Consider the following 20,785-nt stretch of genomic DNA (forward strand, 5'->3'; position numbering starts at 1 on the left):
CAATGCAATCAAGTCCCTGGCTCGTCGGGGAAGAGAGCCGAGACTCGATGGCCAAATTCCAGCGACGGTGGTGGCCGGCGGCGAGAGGGAACTGGCCAGGAAGGACCAGGGGGCTAGGGGGAACCTTGCTGGGGGTGCTATGCAAGTCGGGGTTGACCGAAGGGGGTGGAACGGCGACGACCCGAGGCGGCGGCGATAGAGCTCAACTATGGCGGCGATGTTCCGGCATGGCGGCTCACCGGCGGTGGATCGAAGGTGGGGGAATAGCTCTAGGGGATCAAGGCATTTCTGATCACCTTGGCGAGAGCTAGGACGGCCGGAAGGGTGGGTTCCCACAGCGACCCGGAACGGCGGCGAGGGAGGAGCTCATCGGCAAGGTGGATGCAGTGCTCAAGGGCGGCGATGGAGGGGCTGGTGAGCTTCATGAAATCATGGCAAAGCTACTGGAGGTAATGGTGTGGCTTGAGAAGGGGCGGGGCGAGCTGACAACGGCATAGTGGTCGATGGCAGACGACGAGTGCGGCGGTGGTCCAGTGGAGAAGAAGTCGAGAAAGCGAATTGTGGCCGTGCGAGCGGATATAAGTAGTCGAAGAGAGCTCCTGGTCATGCTGTGGGACTAAGAAGAGGCACGGCAAGCCGGAGCAGCTGCTGTCAACAGGCGGCGCGTCGGCCGAGCAGAGCTCGGGCAGAGGCGGGGCGATGTGGCCCGCGCGGGAGAAGGCCAGAGGAGAAGAGCTAGGGCGGCGGCCGGCCTGGAGGCGACACGTGAGAGCTGCTAGAACAGGAGGTGGCACCGGCAGAGCTGCAGTGGCGGTGAGCGGCGGCGGCCTGCGGCGGCAGAGGGGCGGCTCGGTCGGGCGGCGTGGCGCACTCGGGGAGGGCCAGCAGAGAGGGGCTAAGGCGGTGGGCGAGTTCGGGGGCGACGCGTGGAGCGGCGCTGGAGCAGGAGGTAGCCTCGCGCAGCACGGCACGGCGGCCTGCGGCGGTGCTGCTGCGCGGCAAAGGGGGAGCAGAGGAAGAAGAAGGGGGAGGGGATGCCAGGGGCTGAGATGTAAACTCCAAAAACTCTAGGGACCTTGGTGTAAAGTCAAGTTTTCTCACTATTTTATACCTCAATTGAGAAAATGGTCAAAATAAAAGTTGTAGGGTCTACAACTTTTATTTAGGGTTCAAAACCAAAGACTCAAAGGATAGAACTTTATTATAAAACCTTGGACTAATTTCAAACTTTTTAAAGTTTTTGTCCTTATTAGAGTAAATTTCATGTAATCTTGGACTTAATAGCAAGTTTTTATACAATGTAAAGATGACTATTACTTTTACAGTTTAACCCCTAGTAAAAATTGGAAGTTACATTTGTAATTCAAATATTTTGCATAAAAGGACTCATACTTTTGAAAAATTACACATAAGTCCTTATTTCCACACATGTACTCAATTTCACACAATTCAATACATACATTACACATTCTTTCCTAGTGTGTTACCATTTGGACACCTGGGGTGTCACAACCTTCCACCCTAAAAGGAATCTCGTCCCGAGATTACGAGAATGTAGTTTTGAAAAATAGATACCTAAGGATTCTTAAGGAACTCGGGAAAGTTTTTCTGAAGATAATCTTCAATTTCCTAGGTGGCTTCTTCTTCAGTATAATGATCCCACAAGATTTTGTACATCCTAATCTTTCTTCTTCTAGTGGTTCTTTCCTTGGTATCTAAAATTTGAATGGGCCGTTCGGCATAAGATAGATTAGGCTCGATCTCAATGGCTTGTTGTTCAATGATCTCAGTAGACACTTTGATGCATTTCTTGAGTTGGGATATATGAAAGACATCATGAATGGCGGCCAACAGAGAAGGAAGATGAACTCTGTAAGCCACTGGGCCATAGGCTTCGGTGATCTCAAAAGGTCCGATGTATTGAGGTGCCAACTTTCCTTTTATGCCGAAACGTTGAACACCCTTAGTAGGAGATACTCGAAGATAGACATAATTTCCTTCTTGGAATTGTAAGGGTTTTCTCCTTTGATCTGCATAACTTTTCTGTCTAGACTGGGCTGCCTTAAGGTTGGCTTGGATAAGCTTGACTTTATTTTTAGTTTCGGTAACTAAGTCTGGTCCGAAGATTTGGCGTTCACCAGTCTCAGACCAACTCAAAGGAGTTCGACATCTTTGACCGTACAACACCTCAAAGGAGGCCATTTGAAGACTGGACTGATAACTTGTGGCAAAACCAACCTGAATTACACCGGCTCAAGTATGCAAGTCCTCTCTCAAGGGCTCCAATCGTACTTCAAATGGTGTAACCCCTTGACCTGTCGGGTAACATCCCGATAAACTACCGAAAGCAGGATCAAACAAGGTACCTCGCATGAAGGCGAGTCCAGAGATACAATCGCCATCATATTTTACATCACAGGCATTTATATTACAAGAGTTTCTAAAAGTAGCATAAGTTCCAAACTGATAGAAATTATTACAAACCAGTTTAAGTTTCAAGTTCACGGTGGCGGAATTTAAAATACGACAACTATACACGTCGCCAGTACGGACATCATGCTAAGCCCTGGCATGACATCACTCGGTATGATCAGTGTTGGCCGAGGATGGGTCCCATTCCACGGACCAACCATCGGGAAGAGCATAGCGCCATGGCACAGGCAGAGTCGAGTCTTCAGGGGGATTACCTGGAACAAAAGTTACAATGCAAGGCTGAGTATCCTAATACTCAGCAAGGCTTACCCGTTTCATGGTATACTTAGCCATGTAACTAGACTATGAAGGCTTTAAATGGTTTTGGGTTTAGTTTTCAACTGAAAAGCATCAAAGAGTAGATCCTTACTTTTAAATTTTAGCTTTCAGGTTCTAGTTGACTATCCATTCTTGGTAAGCAACTATAACTATTCAAGCATGGTAGAATCCTTCAAACAAACATCATCTTTGATAACCATAAGGTTGCTCTTGTTACTCTATGTGGCAAAGGGATCAAGCAGTCTCAATCTCCGCGAGAAACAGACGATTCTGAATCGAATTTCGTAACCTTGCAAGGGCAAACCTAACTCACACGCTTGGAACATCCAACAATTGTTCCGAAGCAACCGTTTGCCTTTCATTCCGACTCGTGGATCAGATCCACCACAAGCGACTGCAGGACCATACACACATCCAATGTGCAGGACGTACGTCTGTAGTGCGACTACATGACCATACTCCTGGTTGCCCTGCAACACGTATTCCCACACGTCGAAGCGAGCAACCGGAAAAACCAAATACGAGTGGTGGGAGGTATGTCCACTTGCGGGGCCGATTGGTTACTAGGCTTACCGCTTACCATATTTCACGGCATGTGGCTAGTACTTTCAAACGCTTAACCACCGCTACCACACACTGCGTGCTTAGCCAAATTCATCAACATAGACGGGGTATCATCGCAACCATGATACTTCCCATAGATCCCGTCCATCATCCTTATAGTGATTACAGGAATGTAAACACTACAATTCCTATAAAGCTCGTGAGTGACAGGCAATCACTCGACTTCTACCGATCCTATTAGCATAGCAGCTATTCGGACTCAAGTTCTAGTATTCAGTACATTGGTTCCTAGGAGTATGCAACTAGGGTTTTTAGACAACTCCTAAGAACTTAATGCACAAGTATATATATATATAAATGTAGATTGCAGTGTAAATAGAGTAGCGGGTTTTTGTCCGGGGCTTGCCTTCTTGAGTGAGGCTGGGGGCAGGAGTATCAAAGTTTTCCGAACTTTGGTTCAGAGCTTCAGTTAGATTTCCGACGACGTTCCCAGGGTCTTCAGAATAACCTCCTTCTGGTTCCGGGATCAATTCGTAGTCTCCGTCGGCGAGAGTGGTTGAGTCTATATGATATGCAAAGATGTGGTTCAATGGATGCATACACTTTCATTTCACTTCACGATAAAGTTGCAATCCAAAGAAACTAACATTACATACTAACAAACAACTCAATTTTCCTTTACTGGGTAGTCATTTATCGGGTATTTACTAAACTACCTAGTTACATTAAGTAACATGGCTGCTTACCCTAAACATTTAAACTAACTATATTAGGTAGCATGTTGGGTTTTCTTAAACAATTAAACTAATTACACTTAACAACTTTATTTATTTGACTAACTAATTATCTTTAATAACTTTAGGTTATTACTTAGTTATGGACTTACTTTGATTAATTAAAAAAACTTTAAGTTAGGAATATAACATTGCTATATCAAGTTCTATTTATCCTGGTTGTTCTACACATGATCATAGGTTGAAAATTTGTGGACATGCCACACTACTCAAAGGAATCATTCTACTTTATTTTCATAATTTTTCATGAACTAAAACTATTGTTCATGAATTTCCTTTGAATCCAAGCTTAAATTCATTACTAAAGCTACATTATGGTGTTGACTCTCAAACTTTTATCTTGGATTATACATACTGAAACAAAGCTAAAGTAAAATTTTCAGTTATAAACATGAAGAGGTGCATCTGGAATTAAATCATGAAACTTTTACCAACATAAAGCAAAGTTATCTAAACATCATAGCTAGAGGGCTGTTCTGAGTCTCCAAAATTTACACATAACTATTTATAGCATACACATCTCATGTTTCAATTTTGAGCCTTAGCACTACTATGGATCAAAAGATCTACTTAAAGTACCCATTATCTACTAATTAAATCACAGCACAAAATACACATATTCATGTCATGATCATAATACAAAAGTTGTAGTATTTAACACAATGATTCAATCCCAACTGGTTTGACATTTTTCTGAATTTTCTACAATTTTCTACACATTTTAGAAGTTCACTGATTTGAATTTGGGGGGGGGGGCTGTGTAATTTTGCAGGAATACCCTTGGAGCTTTTAAAATCGATTCAAATAGGCCCTTGGCCGGAGGAGGAAGGGGAACAGAGGAAAGGCGGCCGTGTTCCGGTGGAGAGGGCCACCAGCGGCGAGGTCCGAGGGGAGGAGAAGTTCCAGGAGCTCACGGCGGTTCGATTGGGCTACTTGTCGAGGGCAGGGATGGCCGGGAAAGGGGATCTCCACGGGAGCCCGAAGCGGCGGCGGAGGAGTCAATGGCGACGGCGGTGCTCCGGCGATCAACGTCGGCGAAGGACCTGCACGTGAGCTTCAGTGAGTCATAGGAACACAAGCTACGGAATAGGGACGACCGGCGGAGATAGTGACGAGGGCGGCGGAGGAAAACGCCGGCGAGCGTCGGGAAGCCGATGTGGTGCGTGAGGGGACCGATTGAGTGGTCGTAGTGCTTCACGGGGTTGAAAGGAAGCTAGCTGAGGGGTTTTCCATATCGGTCAAATAAGGCCGATCAATCCTTAGTTTTCCTCATCCTTATTCGCACACTTCTATATCAGCTGATTTATCGGCTGAGAAATCGGCTATATATCTATCGGTCACATATCCTCAACTACACTCCAATCGACTGTACATCACTCAATTGTTGTGCTGACATAATCAAGCCGATACAACCACACCTAGTTACCTAGGATAACACTTAAGCACATCTCAGTTAAGACACAACTGCTTTAGGAATCACCCCTGTGTTAGACTGATCGATGCTTTCATTGATCAATTAGGAACCCGATACACCTTTCAATCAGCTACCTAGACCAAAGTACACAACCCTAGGTCAGTAAGATAGCACAGTAGACAGTTCCCTCCTTTGCCAATTCTATCGGCTAAACCCCTGTTGTTCCAATCGGCTCTGTCATAATCTTCAACAAGTAGCCAATTCTAATTAGTTGTCCCCCTAAAGCTCTATCTAAGTTTAGTTTCAGATCTTTTTGGTTGTTATGTGAATAGTATGTTATATGAGTGCTGGATTGCAACTGTATTGTGAAGTAAGGTAGTTTTATGTGCACACTTTGAATGAAATGTTGCATTGCATGTAGATACGACTACTTCCACAACCGGTACCTACAAGATCTCCCAGGAGTCTGCAGAGGATGTTTCTGAAGACCAAGTGAACATCACCAAGGGATTAACTGAAGCCCCGAACCAAAGTTCGGAAGATATTGACCTTTCTAACTTCAGCCCCACCAGTAAAGGCAAGCCCCGGACATAACCCACTACTTTATTTACACTACAATCTATGTCTATTTATCTATACTTATGCATTAAGTCTAGGAGTTGAAATGGAACCCTAGATGCATGAAATCTAGGAACCTATGTATTGTACCTGAGTCCATATCGAATAGCTGCTATGCTAATAGGACCGGTAGAAGTCTTGTGATTTCCTGTCACTCGCGCGATTTAGGAGTTGTAATGCTTACATTCCTGCAATCACTATAAGGATGACGGATGGGATTCGTAAGAGGTATCATAATTGAGGTGTTACCCCGTCTGTGTTGTGGAATTTGCTAAGGCCGCAGTGTGTGGTAGCGGTGGTTAAGCGTTTGAAAGTACTAACCACATGCCGCGAAATATGGTAAGCGGTAAGCCTAGTAACCAATCGGCCCAAGGAGTGGACATACCTCCCACCACTCGTCTTGCTTCTTCTGGTTACTTAGTTCGACGTGTGGGAATACGTGTTGCAAGGGCAACCAGGAATACGGGTTTTGTAGTCGCGCTACAGACGTATGTCCTGCACTTTGGAAGTGCGTATGGTCATGCAGTCGCTTGTGGTGGACCTGTCCATGAGTCGGAATGAAAGGCAAACGGTTGCTTCGGAATCATCGTTGGATGTTCCAAGCGTGTGAGTTAGGTTTACCTTGCAAGGTTGAATTTGATTCAGAATCGTCCGCTTCTCACGAAGGTTGAGACTGCTTGATCCCTTTATCACACAGAGTAACAAGAGCAACTATATGATGAGTAATGCTGATGGTTGATGTAAAGAGCTCTACCTTGCTTGAGTAGATATAGGTGCTTATCTAGAATGGATAATCAACTAGAACCTGAAAGCTAAAAGTTGAAATTAAGGATCTACTTTTGTTGCTTTTCAGCTGAAACTAAACCCAGAACCCTTATAAGCCTTCATAAGTCTAGTTACATGGCTAAGTATACCATGAAACGGGTAAGCCTTACTGAGTATTAGTATACTCAGTCTTTCTAGTTACTTGTTTTTCAGGTAATGTCTTTGAAGATCCTACTGTTCCCTTGCCTTGGCCCTGTGCTCTTCCAGATGATTGGTCCGTGGAATGGGATCCATCCCCGGCCAATGCTGATGATGTCGAGTGATGTCGTGCCCGGGCTTAGCATGACATCTGTCTTGACGGCGTGTTGTGAATCGTCGCGTATGTTTTCCGCTGCTAAAATCCATAACTTTAACAGTTTGTAATGTTTTCTCTAAATTTGAAACTTTGCACTATTGTTGGAAACTCTTGTAATATAATTCCCTGTGATGTAAAATATGATGGTGACTGTATCTCTGGACTCACCTTCGTGTGAGGTAACCTTATTTGATCCTGTGTATCGGTGGTTTATCGGGACGTTACCCGACAGGCCAAGGGATTATACCGTTTGAAGCATGTTGGAGCCCTCGGGAGTGGACTCGCATACTTGAACCGGTATAATTCAGGTTGGTCCTGCCACACGATACCTCGGTGACTGAGCACTCGAGGGTCCAGTGGGGGTCTTCCATTTCTTCTCGGCATGATGTGCCGTGATACAATCCTCCTGGGTTAGGGCCATATTAACCAGCGCACTGAAAGTTTTAGCCTTAACAAGGTTTAGGCATTCCTTGAGCTTGGTACTGAGGCCACGACGGAAACGATCTTGTTTCTTGGTATCATGGTCAGCGTGATAGCCTGCATATTGGCACAGATGATTAAATGCTTGTGCATATTGCAGTACCGTACGGGTGCCTTGGGTGAGTGCCAGGAATTCATTCAATTTCCGCTCCATTAGTCCTTAGGAATATGGTGTGCCCTGAAGGCAATCCGAAATTCCTCCCAGGAGATAACATGGCCATCGGGTTGCATGGCACAATGGTTATCCCACCAAATGCGGGCGGCACCACGAAGTTGCTGGGCGGCGAAGTGAGCTTTACTCGAGTCCGCACATGGTATAATAAGAAGGGCGAACTTCGATTCAATAGTATGAAGCCAGGCGTCGGCATCAAGAGGTTCTTCAGCTTTACTGAAAAATGGGGGCTGAGTACTAAGGAAATCCTGATAGCTCGCCACTTGGGGATTGGGGTCATCACGACCTCCTCGGGGTTGTTGACGATACTGGTTCTGTTGTGCCTGTACTAGCAGATTAAGAAGTTCTATCTGTCATGCCATAACCTCTGCTAGATTTGGGGGTGGTGGTGGCGGTTGTTGGGAACCGCTAGCCTGGTCTGGCCTGAACCCTTCAAGAGTTCCACGCGTAGCACCAACCATCTGAAAAACATGGAAGATGTTCGTTACATCAAGTTATCCTTGCTTCCATTTTCAGAATATACCACACAAAAGAAAACATATAAAGATAGTGTAACAGATTGACAGCTCGATAGATAACTAAACAGAAACTTGTGTTTAGATCATAACTGGTGGTCGGTATATTACATCTTCATAATCTACCAATTACCATTCAACCATACCTACTCTTGCCACCTATAATACAACAAGTGGCCCTTAAGTCAAACTAGATTACACACTCCCTATATCACACTATACTATACTAAACACATCTAGGATATCGACGACAAGGATGAATTAGAAGTCATCGAGGTTGCCCACAGAAGACTGGCTGCCAGATGAAGAATGGCTGCTGGAAGAAGAATGATTGGGCTGAGGATTAGGTTCTGGATCTCCATGTTCTGAATCTATTTCAGACACGCCTTCAATTTCCTCAGGTTCTTCTTCTGAATCTTCCTCTTCTTCTTCTAGCTCATTTGGCACAAGAGGAGGCATTTGCTGTTCTTGGAGCATCTCAATATGTCCAAGGGCATCACCTAATTCTTGGTTCAAGTCATGGACTTATTCCTGTAAAAAGTCAATTACGGTGTTGCGCTGGAGAATTTGAGTATCACCCTCCAAGATCTGCACCTCCAAATGTCCAATGGTAGTATCTCTCCCGGCAATTCCTTGACCAAGCAAATGAATCTGGTCATCTTTCAGGGTGAGATCCCTATGAAAGTCCTGGGCCAGATTCACCATATCGTCCATACACCTTTGCTTAAGTGACTGGAAGCGATACTGAGCGTTCATATACTTGATGTGACGGTTCGTGTACTTGCAATATTGGATATATTTTGTTAGTGTGAACTATGTGTTTGTTAGTATAAAGCTCATGTGTGTTTATGTGAAGCTTTTGAAAATTTAAAAGTGCAAATAAAAAGGGTAATTTTTATAATTACAGAAAAACCTATGGTTGTTTTTGTAAAATGTATTGGATAAGGGTAATTTCAAAATAGGTGAAAGGTGGTTTTGTAAATATGTTTTTCTTACTTTATTCCCTGTAAAAAATATATATTTATTCGAAAGTTGTATTTGAAATGTGGGTGTTGAAGTGTGTAAAAAATTTGGGTAAAGTGGTAAGAATAAGGGTATTTATGTAATTTTATAAAAGTACAAGTCCTTTTACGCAAGTATTTGATTTACAAAAATAACTTTCAAATTTACTCAGGACTAAAGTGTAAAAGTGCAAGTCATCATGACATGTCTATCCAACCATTATGACAAGTCTATCCCGTCATTATGACATGTCATAAATAGTTGCATTTAGGTCCTGAATTTTATAAAGTTTCATTCTTTAGGACAAAAACAATGCAAATCCGACTTTTGTACAAAGATTTACGTGTGAAAATACAAGTTTTGAGTTTTTGAACTGGGGCCCTAAAGCAATGTTGTAGAGTTTGAAAACCTCTCCAACTTTCATTTTGGGCATTTCTTCATTTGCGTTTTAAATCAACGGGAAATTTTGTTTTACAGACAGGCCCTCATAGTTTTCTGTATTTACGCATAGGTCCTTGGGAAATCTCTTTTCCCCTTCTCCTCTGTTTCCTTATCTCTGGCGCCCTTATCTCCTTCCCCACCGGCGGCAGCTCTGTCCAATTCGTTTTTCCCCTCCCTGCTCCTTTCCCTCTCTCCCTCTGCTCAGTTCCAGCGGCACAGGTCCAGGCGCTCGGGCTCCAGGCGAGCGGCCCGAGCGAGCAGGGCGGATCCAGGCGGGCGGCGCAGGGCGCTGCGCGGGCGCGTGGCTCGCGGGCGCAGGCGCGACGCGTGCGGGGGCGAGCTGCTGGTGGTGCGGCTCGGCTGAGCGGAGCGCGGGAGCCGGAGGCGAGCGGCGGCTCGGGCTGGTGGAGGCGGCGGCTGGCGCTGGGCCGAGCGGGCTGGCGCGGCTTGGCGCGGTGGTGGAGCGCCAGCGCGCGCGAGCAGGAGCCCGAGGCGGCGGCGTGCAGGGGCGAGCGCAGGGCGGCTCAGGCGCGCGCGGGCGATTGGGGCGAGCAGAGGACTGGCGCGTGCGAGATGGCGCCGTGTGTAGGTGCTGGGCGGCGCGGGAGCAGATTTTGGAACAGGCGCGTGCGCGGAAGGGGCTGGATGCGCAGCACAGCGCGCGGGAGTAGGTGGCCCGAGCAAGCGCACGGCGGCGTGCGGAGCAGAGAGAGCAGGAGCTGGGCGGCACAGGAGGAATGGGTGCGCGGAGCAGAGCGCACGAGCGACGACCACAGCTGAGTTGGCGCGAACGGCTCCGGCATGAGCTGATGCGGCGCGACGCAAGCGAACTGGCGTCGAGCGAGTACGGGAGCTGGAGCGGCATGGTTTTGGCGGTGCAGGAGCTCGTGTGCTGAAGAGCCGGTGCAGGTGCTGGAGCGGCAAGAATGTGAGCGACGCCGAGCGGGTGGCGCGAGCGTGCGCGTAGTGACGCGCAGAAGCTAGCAGGGTGTGCAGGTATTAGGCGGCCGGAGTAAGCACGGCAGAGATGCAGGCGGCGTGGGCGTGTGAGTGCAGGAGCAGAACTTGAGCGGAGGTGAACGGCCCGGAGCGAGCAGTGACGTGCAGGGCGGTTTCAGACGCATGAGCAGCAGCGCGATGCGGGCCAAGAACGCGCGCGGTTCGGGCGTGCGCGGTCGAAAATGAGGCGTGGCGGATCGGGACAGACCCACACGAAGGGCGATGAGGTCGCGCACGGCAGTACCTTGGCAAGGACGGTCGCGGTGGGACCTGCGACGCGGCAAGGCCGAGGTGAGTGCGGGCCTGACAACAGGAGGAAGAGGAATAATCATGCAGGGCGACGACGTGCAGAGCGATCATGTGTGGAGGTGGTGACCGGATGCGGTGAGCTCAGAGGAACCACGCACGGTGAGCTCCCTCAATCCTAGCGGAGGCGGAGAAGCGCTTATGGCGCGGCAAGTCAGAAGGAGGAGTTGGCCTAGCGAATCAGTTCGGCTCCATCGTCTCGTCCCAGAATCCACGACCTCCAACAGTTCGCATCCCTCGTGGCTCACTCAACCGCTATCACCACGAGTCACCTCGGAGATTACCCCTTCGACCATCTTCCACCCACGGCAACCCTTTCCGACAAACTACTTCATCAATCACGGAATCTCGTCATCGTCGAGCTCATCTTATCGTCGCCAATCTTGTTCGCCACGGGAATTTACTTTCCGTCTGCTGTTCTCCACAACCAAGGTTTACCCTAATTCACTGAATCTCCTTAATACCGGTGATTCCTTTACCGAAATATCGTCGTTATCTTCCTGTTATCTGTTTTCCCCCGACCAGCGACTTGATTGCTATGTTTTAGAAACTTCTAGGGTGTTCTTTGTAAAATTTCCAAAACTTTCTTTATTTCAAATCCGTGAACTTCTACATTTCATAGATTTTCGTAGGAAGTTCATAAAAATGTAAAATCAGTTTTGTTTGAAATCCTAAGTCAAACTCTACAAGTTTTATGTTGTGATCTTGAGTTAAAGTCTTTGATTTGTGGTCTAGGTTGAATATTAAGGAATGAATGCTCTATTTATACCTTATATTATATGCATGTGTGGTAACTAAAGGGTTAATCATAGGATATATGCCTTAGACAGAAAAGTGCGATATCTAGTTAATCCTTTCCCACGAAGAGCTCATATCTTTGCCGTCAAGACGCTATCCTTGTCTTGATTGCCGTTTCCTTAAGTTTCTCTTCGTGTAAAGGTCTTTGTTAATTCATGTGCATCTGTTACTTAGCTTATACATCTCTGCAGCCCCATTTCAACATCAGCTTTTGGTTCAGCCGCTAAGCATCCATTTCCTTAAATCTATGACGTTCCTGTGTAACAGCTATCAGTCGATACTTCTACCATCGGCTGATTAGCTGACACGATTGTTACCTTCTAGTGTCGGCTACTGCCGATACAGTTCCTTTGTTCTGTCCTACATCGACTGCATATAGTTGATATATCAAAGGTGTATACACAATCTTAGGGTTCTTGCCATCGGCCGACCCAAGCCGATTTTGGTTACTTTTCCATATCAGTCAAACACGGCCGATCGATCCTTAGTTTTCCCATCCTTATTCACACACTTCTATCAGTCGATTTATCGACTGAGAGGTCGGCTTTATACTTATCGGTCATATACCCTTAACCACACTCCAATCGGCTGTACGTCACTCAATTGTTGTGCTGACGAAATCGAGTCGATACAACCACACCTAATTACTTAGGATAACACGTAAGCACATCTTAATTAAGACACAGCTGCTTTAGGAAAACCAATACACTTGTCAATCGGTTACCCAAACCAAAGTACACAATCCTAGATCAGTAAGATCGCACAGTAGACACGCCTCTATTAGGCACGACCAAAGCATATCTATCGGCTATACCTTCGTTATTTCCAATCGGCTCTATTGTAATCTTCAACAAGTAGCCGATCATAATTAGATGTCCTCTTAAAGCTCTATCTAAGTTTAGTTTCAGATCTTTTTGGTGTTATGTGAATAGTGTGTTATATGAATGCTAGATTGCAATTGTATTGTGAAGTAAAGTAGTGATATGTGCACACTTTGAATGAAATGTTGCATTGCATGTAGATACGTCTACTTTTGCAAACGGTAACTACCAGATCTCCCAGAAGTCTACGGCGAATGTTCCTGAAGACCAAATGAACGTCACCAAGGGATTAACTGAAGCCCCAAACCAAAGTTCGGAAGATATTGACATTTCTGACTTCAGCCCCACCAGTAAAGGCAAGCCCCGGATATAACCTACTATTTTATTACACTGCAATCTATATCTATTTACGTATTCTATGCATTAAGTTCTTAGGGATTGCTTGAAACCCTAGTTGCATTCTCCTAGGAACTAATGTGATGGATACTAGCACTTGAGTCCGACTAGCTGCTATGCTAATAGGACCGGTAGAAGTTGAGTGATTTCCTGTCACTCGCGCGATATAGGAGTTGTAATGTTTACATTTCTGTTATCACTATAAGGATGATGGACGGGAGTTTTATGAGGTATCATGGTTGAAATGATACCCCGTCTGTGTTGTTGAACTTGATAAGGTCGCAGCGTGTGGTGATCGGGGTTAAGCGTTTGAAAGTACTAACCATATGCCGCGAAATATGGTAAGCGGTAAGCCTAGTAGCCAATCGGCCCGAGGAGTGGACATACCTCCCACCACTCGTCTTGCTTCTTCTAGTTACTTATGTTCGACGTGTGGGAATACGTGTTGCAAGGGCAAACAGGAGTACGGGTTTTGTAGTCGCGCTACAGACGTACGTCCTGCACTTTGGAAGTGCGTATGTTCCTGCAGTCGCTTGTGGTGGACCTGTCCACGAGTCGGAATGAAAGGCAAACGGTTGCTTCGGAACTATCGTTGGATGTTCCAAGCGTGTGAGTTAGGTTTACCTTGCAAGGTTAAAATTAGATTCAGAATCGTCCGCTTCTCACGATGTTTGAGACTGCTTAATCCCTTTGTCACATTGAGTAATAAGAGCAATCATATGATTATCAAAGGTGATATTTGACCAAAGATTCTACCTTGATTGAATAGCTATAGGTGCTCATCTAGATCGAATAATCACATAGAATTTGAAAGCTAAAAGTTGACATTCAGGATCTACCTTTATCGCTTTTCAGCTGAAACTAAATCCAGAACCATTTCAAGCTTCCATAAGTCTAGTTATGGGCTAAAGTATACCCAATCCCGGGTAAGCCTTGCTGAGTATTAGTATACTCAGCCTTGCTAGTTTTATGTTTTTCAGGTAAAGCCCTTGAAGACCCTACTCTTTCCCTGTCATGGCCCTGTGCTCTTCCAGAAGATTGGTCCGTGGAATGGGATCCGTCCTCGGCCAACACTGGTGATATCGAGTGATGTCGTGCCGGGCTTAGCATGACATCCGTCTTGTCGACGTGCTATAGATCATCGCGTATGTTTTCCGTTGCTAAAAGTCTTAGCTTAAATAGTTTGTATTGTTTTCTCTAAGTTTGAAACTTTGTACTACTTTTATAAACTCTTGTAATGTAATTCCCTGTTATGTAAATTGTGATGGTGATTGTATCTCTGGACTCACCTTCGTGTGAGGTAACCTTATTTGATCCTGTGTATCGGTGGTTTATCGGGACGTTACCTGACAGGCCAAGGGATTATACCGTTTGAAGCACGTTGGAGCCCTCGGGATTGGACTCGCGTACTTGAGCCGGTATAATTCAGGTTGGTTCTGCCACACTTGATCACTGTCCTGAGGGTCTCTTCAGCGAGATTTCCAACTAAATGTCCAAAATGGTTTGTTCTATAGATCCACTCAGCATTATGTGCAAAAAGTGTCGAAAATAGTCCAATGGGATATGCTGCTACTCCCTCCGGATGCTGTTCACAAAAGGTGGTAATAGCCTTGAGGGCTGCTGCTTCAAAAGCATCCACAAGACGATATCCGATAACCTCTATCTCAATAGTTTGCCACTCAAGGTTAGGATGTTGGGGAACAATGATAGTAGCACGGCATCAAGGGACTCCAATCTCAATAAATTCACGACCCTTATACTGGGGTGGGTACCGGTAGTGAAATATACGAAGTGTATCCCACAAGATTCTCGGAAACCCTTCCCAATGTAGACAAGCGGTGTGAGCATATCCCTTAGCATCCCAATAGATTCTCTAAACATCTGCCTTCTGAATCAAAAGGATTCAACTGTGAGATTGGATATAAATTCCTTAGGGTTTTAAGAAGGCTGCGGAAAAAATGTGAGTTAAACTCAGGAAATGCTGGAATGCACCAAGATATACATCCAACTAAGAACTCACAAGGTAAATGAAACAAGATATTTGATTCTGGTCACAGCAAGGACTGGAGATCAGATAGTTATGATAGATTTGGCGGATGAAACAAAGATACCGAGATACCAAACCCTATGGCTGTTTGTGTGACCATTTCTAGGCTGCACTTGTGGATAACCATATGTCAGACCCGGGGCCACGGGACTGTGTACATAGCGTAGTTTAAAGAGGTTTAAGAGATTAAGTCCGTCTTATCTCTTATTTATCTCATTTATCTCTTATTTATCCCGTTTAAATAAGAGATAAAGCTAACCGATACAGAAGGAATCTACTCGAGATATGTTCTGGTACGATTTCTTGGCTAGTGTCAGTTAGGATTCATGTAACCCTGACCTCCTGAATATATAAGGGAGGATAGGGACCCTCTCAAAACAAGATCATCAGATCATTCTACACCTAAGGCAATACAAATCACCACATAGGACGTAGGGTATTACGCACCTTGCGGCCTGAACCTGTCTAAGTTTTGTGTTCCTTGCACCTTTGAGTTCCTAATCTCGACGTCTCCTGACCTAAAACTTACCACCTTGGGTATATCCCTCGGTGGGCAGCCGGTAAAACACCGACAGCTGGCGTGCCAGGTAGGGGAGCGCGTCGACGATCCATCGGAGAGCTCAATGGCATCTTTCCAATTCACCAGGTCAGTTCCCTCTCAGGGCATGATATTTGTTTTTGGCTCGTGGGTCTGCATCGCAGATGGTGCAGGCAATTTCCATCGATTCCTCGTCGACATGAAGCCAAAGACTCCCGTGGCAGGTCTTCGCAGCGACCTCGACAAGTTCGTTGATAATCTCGATGACTTGTCGATCCATGCTTCCGCTGTAAAGATCGAGGTGGAGTCAGCTCCTGGCGCGACTTCATCCGGCATTGAGGTAACTTCCCTTGGGTTGGACTCATTCCAATCTAAGGATTCGTGTAGCTGATCCTGACTCGATTCACGCAATTTGGCCACTGATCTTCAGGAGGCCGACATCTCCAAGTTCCTCTACGCGTTAGAGAAAGACCTGGATTTTTTGCTCCAACTTGGAGGGCCCGAAGCCACCGCATGTCACGGGGCTTCGGGTTGTTTTTGCGCCAGTGATCTAATGATCACCTCCACACCGAGGGGCGTTTCGTACATTGGAGGGGCATGAAGCTCTCCGATCTACTCGAGGCTGAGGATCGACTTATGGCCCACCTCGAGCCTTTGCCTTCCAGGAAGGCAGGCTGTTGGTCACCGTGGTGGAGGAGTCGACTGAACTAGTTGACACGAGCTCTGATGAGCTCGTCTCTCACCAGGTCCTAATGGCGGAAGAAGGCGGGGACGAAGGTGATTTTCCCATCGTCGAATTTGATGCGGTCTCCGAAGATGAGGCCACAACCAACGCCGGCGATGAGAACGACGCTGATCGTGAGGCACGGAGGGACAGGAACAGGGCCCGCACAATCCGACGGAGGAGGGTCAATGAGCGCAGGCGATCTATACATCGCGAGCTTGACCCTGAATTCACCGTCGTAAGCGAACAGGGCTTCAGGACCCCGGTGGCCAACATCACCAGGGTTACGGCCATACTCGAGCGCAGTAACAATCCGAATGTGCACCAAGCACTTCTTTACGCGCAGAGGGCCTGAATCTAGCTGAATCAGTAGAACCCGGCGTCTAATATCAGGGAGGAGCGCGTGGGCGAGAGTCGGAGCCTGGCTCACAGCCGAACGGCTGGTGGTCGCCCTCGACTTCAGCCCAGCCGCAACAACGACAACGCTCGCGAGAGCCAGGCCCCTGGCGGGAGGCAGCAGCCACCTCCAGGGGGTAACCCGCGGCATGCCAATCATCGACCTCCTCCAGAAGACCTGTGCGAGCGCATTAATTGAGGCCGCGATGCGCGGTCCGTAATCGACTCCAGGCGCAAGGTTCGCGATGAAGTCGAGACTGAAGGTACTGACTGCAGTGACCATTTCCCAGCTTTCTCTGCACGGTTCAGCAGCTATAAGTACCCTGAGGGTTTCAAGCCGATCGGCATCACCAAGTACGACGGCAAGCAGGCTCCTCAGCAATGGCTCCGTTGCTACTCCACGGCCATTGAAGTCGCAGGGGGCTTCAACATCACCAAGGTCGTTTACTTTCTGATGGCTTTGGACCCTGTGCTGCTAACATGGCTGGAGAGCCTCAGCAGCAACTCGATTGACTCCTGGGAACGGCTCAAGAAGGTCTTCATCGACAACTTCCAGGGAGCGATCGCTCACGCAGGTACTCGTCACGATCTTGCTCAGTGTAAACAGGAACGTAACGAACTCCTGTGGTCCTACACACGTTGCTTCTTCGACGTTCGGCGCTACCATCGTGAACATCTCGGAGGACGACATCATCGACTGCTTCTACAACGGCATCACCGACCCAGGCATCTACAGAGACTTCGGGTGGAACAGGCCAAAAACTGTTGCGGGCCTTCGTGACATGATGCACGACTGGTCCGAACAGGAGGAGAAGATGCGAGAGCGGTTCCCGCGGTGCCAAGATAGCAATCTGAGGTGTTCAAATGACAACCGCAACGACAAAGGCCAGCGGGACTATTTGGGTCCACCCCAAAAGCGTAGGCCAGATGATCTCATCGCGGCTGTGGATCGTCCCTCACGAGGCAAGAAGTCGATGACGCAGGAGGAGTTCGAGAAGCTCCTACAAAAGAAATGCATGGCACCCAGGTGCCAATCACGCAGCCATCGACTGTTACCACCATCGGAGGACATTCAGCAACTCTGGTGGTGGCAAGAAGAACAAGAAGCCTGCAGACAAGGAACCTGAGGATGACGACCAAGACGACCAAGGGCGCAATGCGAAGTTCCAAGATGCTTCGAAGACAGTCAACGTCATCTTCGGGGGAGATGGAGACTTCGGCTCCAGGCGGGACCAGAAGCTGCTTTTCCGACAGATCATGTCCATCGAGCCGGCGGTACCACGACCACTCCGTTGGTCCGAGGTCCCCATCTCGTTCTCCCGCGACGATCAGTGGATGAGCTTCTCGGAGCCCGGTAAGTTCCCCTGGTCTTGGATCCAATGGTGGCAGAAGTCAGGCTCACCAAGGTGCTCATCGACGGTGGGAGTGGTCTCAACCTCATATTCGCCAGCACTCTGAGGAAGATGGGTCTAGACTTCACGGACATGCTGGTTCTGAGCAAGTCCCCTTTCTATGGCATCGTCCCAGGTAACGCGGCACCCACTTGGTACGGTAGTTCTTCCAGTCACCTTCGGCACGAGGGAGAACTACCGCACCGAGTTCATTAAATTTGAAGTGGCTAACTTTGAATCTTCTTATCATGCCATACTGGGCTGTCCAGCACTCGCAATATTCATGGCAGTACCGCATTATGTTTATCTGCTTCTCAAGATGCCAGGACTAAGTGGAGTTCTCACTCTCAAGAAGCAAGGTCTTGGCTGTGTGTTGATGCAAGAAGGACATGTGATTGCATATGCATCCCGTCAGTTAAGGAAGCATGAGCAGAACTATCCTACACACGACTTGGAGCTAGTAGCAGTGGTTCATGCCCTGAAGATATGGAGGCATTACTTGCTGGGTCACACATGCCAGATATAAACTGATCATAAGAGTCTGAAGTATATTTTCACTCAAAATGACCTCAACTTGAGACAGCGAAGGTGGTTAGAGCTCATCAAGGATTATGATCTGGAGATACACTATCACCCGGGAAGGCAAATGTGGTTGCTGATGCCTTGAGTCGTAAGAGTTATGTGAATGCGATCATGGTTAGTCAGATGCCTCAGGAATTGTGCAAAGAGTTTGAAAGTCTCAATCTGGAGTTCATCGCTCATACGGAAGGAATCACTATAGAAGTGGAGCCAACCCTCGACCAAGACATACAGAAGGGCCAGCTTGAGGATCCTAAGATTCAGGAGATAAGGGAGATGATAGAAGCAGGCAAGGCACCAGACTTTACCGAAGATGAACATGGAACAGTATGGTTCAGAAAAAGGATATGTGTGCCCGATGTGGATCATCTCCGAGAGAAAATTTTGAAGGAAAGGTACTGTGTGATGTATCAGATGTATCAGTACTAAGATGTATCAGGATTTGAAGGAAAGGTATTGGTGGTATGACATGAAACGTGACGTTGCAGCTCATGTGGCATTGTGTGATGTGTGTCAGCGAGTTAAGGCAGAACATCAGAGACCCGCCGGATTGCTACAGCCCTTGAAGGTGCCGGAATGGAAGTGGGAAGAAATCGGTATGGATTTCATTGTGGGGTTGCCACGTACCCGAGATGGTTACGATTCTATATGGGTTATAGTGGATCAACTGACCAAGGTGGCTCACTTTATACCGGTGAAGACTACATATACAGGTGCACGATTGGCAGAGTTGTACATCTCGCGAATTGTGTGCTTGCATGGGGTACCTAAGAAGATAGTATCAGACAGGGGTACTCAATTCACGTCTCGGTTTTGGCAAAAGTTGCATGAGTCAATGGATACGAAGTTGAATTTCAGCTCCGCTTATCATCTGCAGATTGATGGGCAGACAGAACGGACAAACCAGGTGTTAGAGGATATGCTCAGAGCTTGTGCATTGAAACATGGAGGCAGTTGGGACAAGAGTTTGCCATTTGCAGAGTTCTCTTATAACAATAGTTATCAGGCCAGTCTAAAGATGGCACCGTTCGAGGCACTGTATGGCAGGAAGTGCAGGACTCCGCTGTATTGGAGTGAGACAGTGAAAGTCAGTTGTTCGGGCCTGAGATCATTAAAGAGGCTGAAAGGCAGGTACAGGTTGTTCGTGAGAACCTGAAGGTGGCTCAGTCGAGGCAGAAAAGCTATGCAGATACTCGACGACGAGAGTTGACCTTCGAGGAAGGTGACTACATATATCTGAAGGTGTCACCTATCAGAGGTTTGCGCAGATTCAAGGTCAAAGGGAAATTGTCGCCTCGTTACATTGGTCTGTTCAAGGTCCTAGAACGGAAAGGCGAGGTGGCCTACCAACTAGAGTTACCCACACGGTTGTCAGACGTACATAATGTGTTTCATATCTCTCAGTTGAAGAAATGTTTGAGGGTACCCGAGGAGCAGTTGCCACTGGAGGAAATGGATGTGCAGGAGGATTTGACATATGAGGAGCACCCGATCAAGATACTGGGCACAGCAGAGAGAATTACCCGGAGTAAGAGAATTCGGATGTGCAGGGTTCAGTGGAGTCACCATTCAGAGGATGAGGCTACCTGGGAACGAGAGGATGAGTTATAGATAGAATTTCCCCAGCTCTTTGCTAGCCCGGCCGAATCTCGAGGAAGAGATTTCTTTTAAGGGGGGTAGGTTTGTAGCACCCTAAATTTTGCAAAGTACAAAAAATTAAATAAAATGATAGGTTATAGGAGTCATAGGTTTCTGATAAATAATTTTCTTCTTAAGTATAAAAATGAATATAGGAAAAAACATATGATCGTGCATTTCATGCTCTTTGTATTGTTTCATTGGTTGCAGTCTATTTGGATTAAATTTGAATTCAAATTTAGTGTTCAAATTCAAAAGCCTTTTGATTTTGTTTCCTTTTT

Source organism: Panicum hallii, chromosome 3 (assembly GCF_002211085.1).
Source record: "Panicum hallii strain FIL2 chromosome 3, PHallii_v3.1, whole genome shotgun sequence".
Taxonomy (NCBI): Eukaryota; Viridiplantae; Streptophyta; class Magnoliopsida; order Poales; family Poaceae; genus Panicum; species Panicum hallii.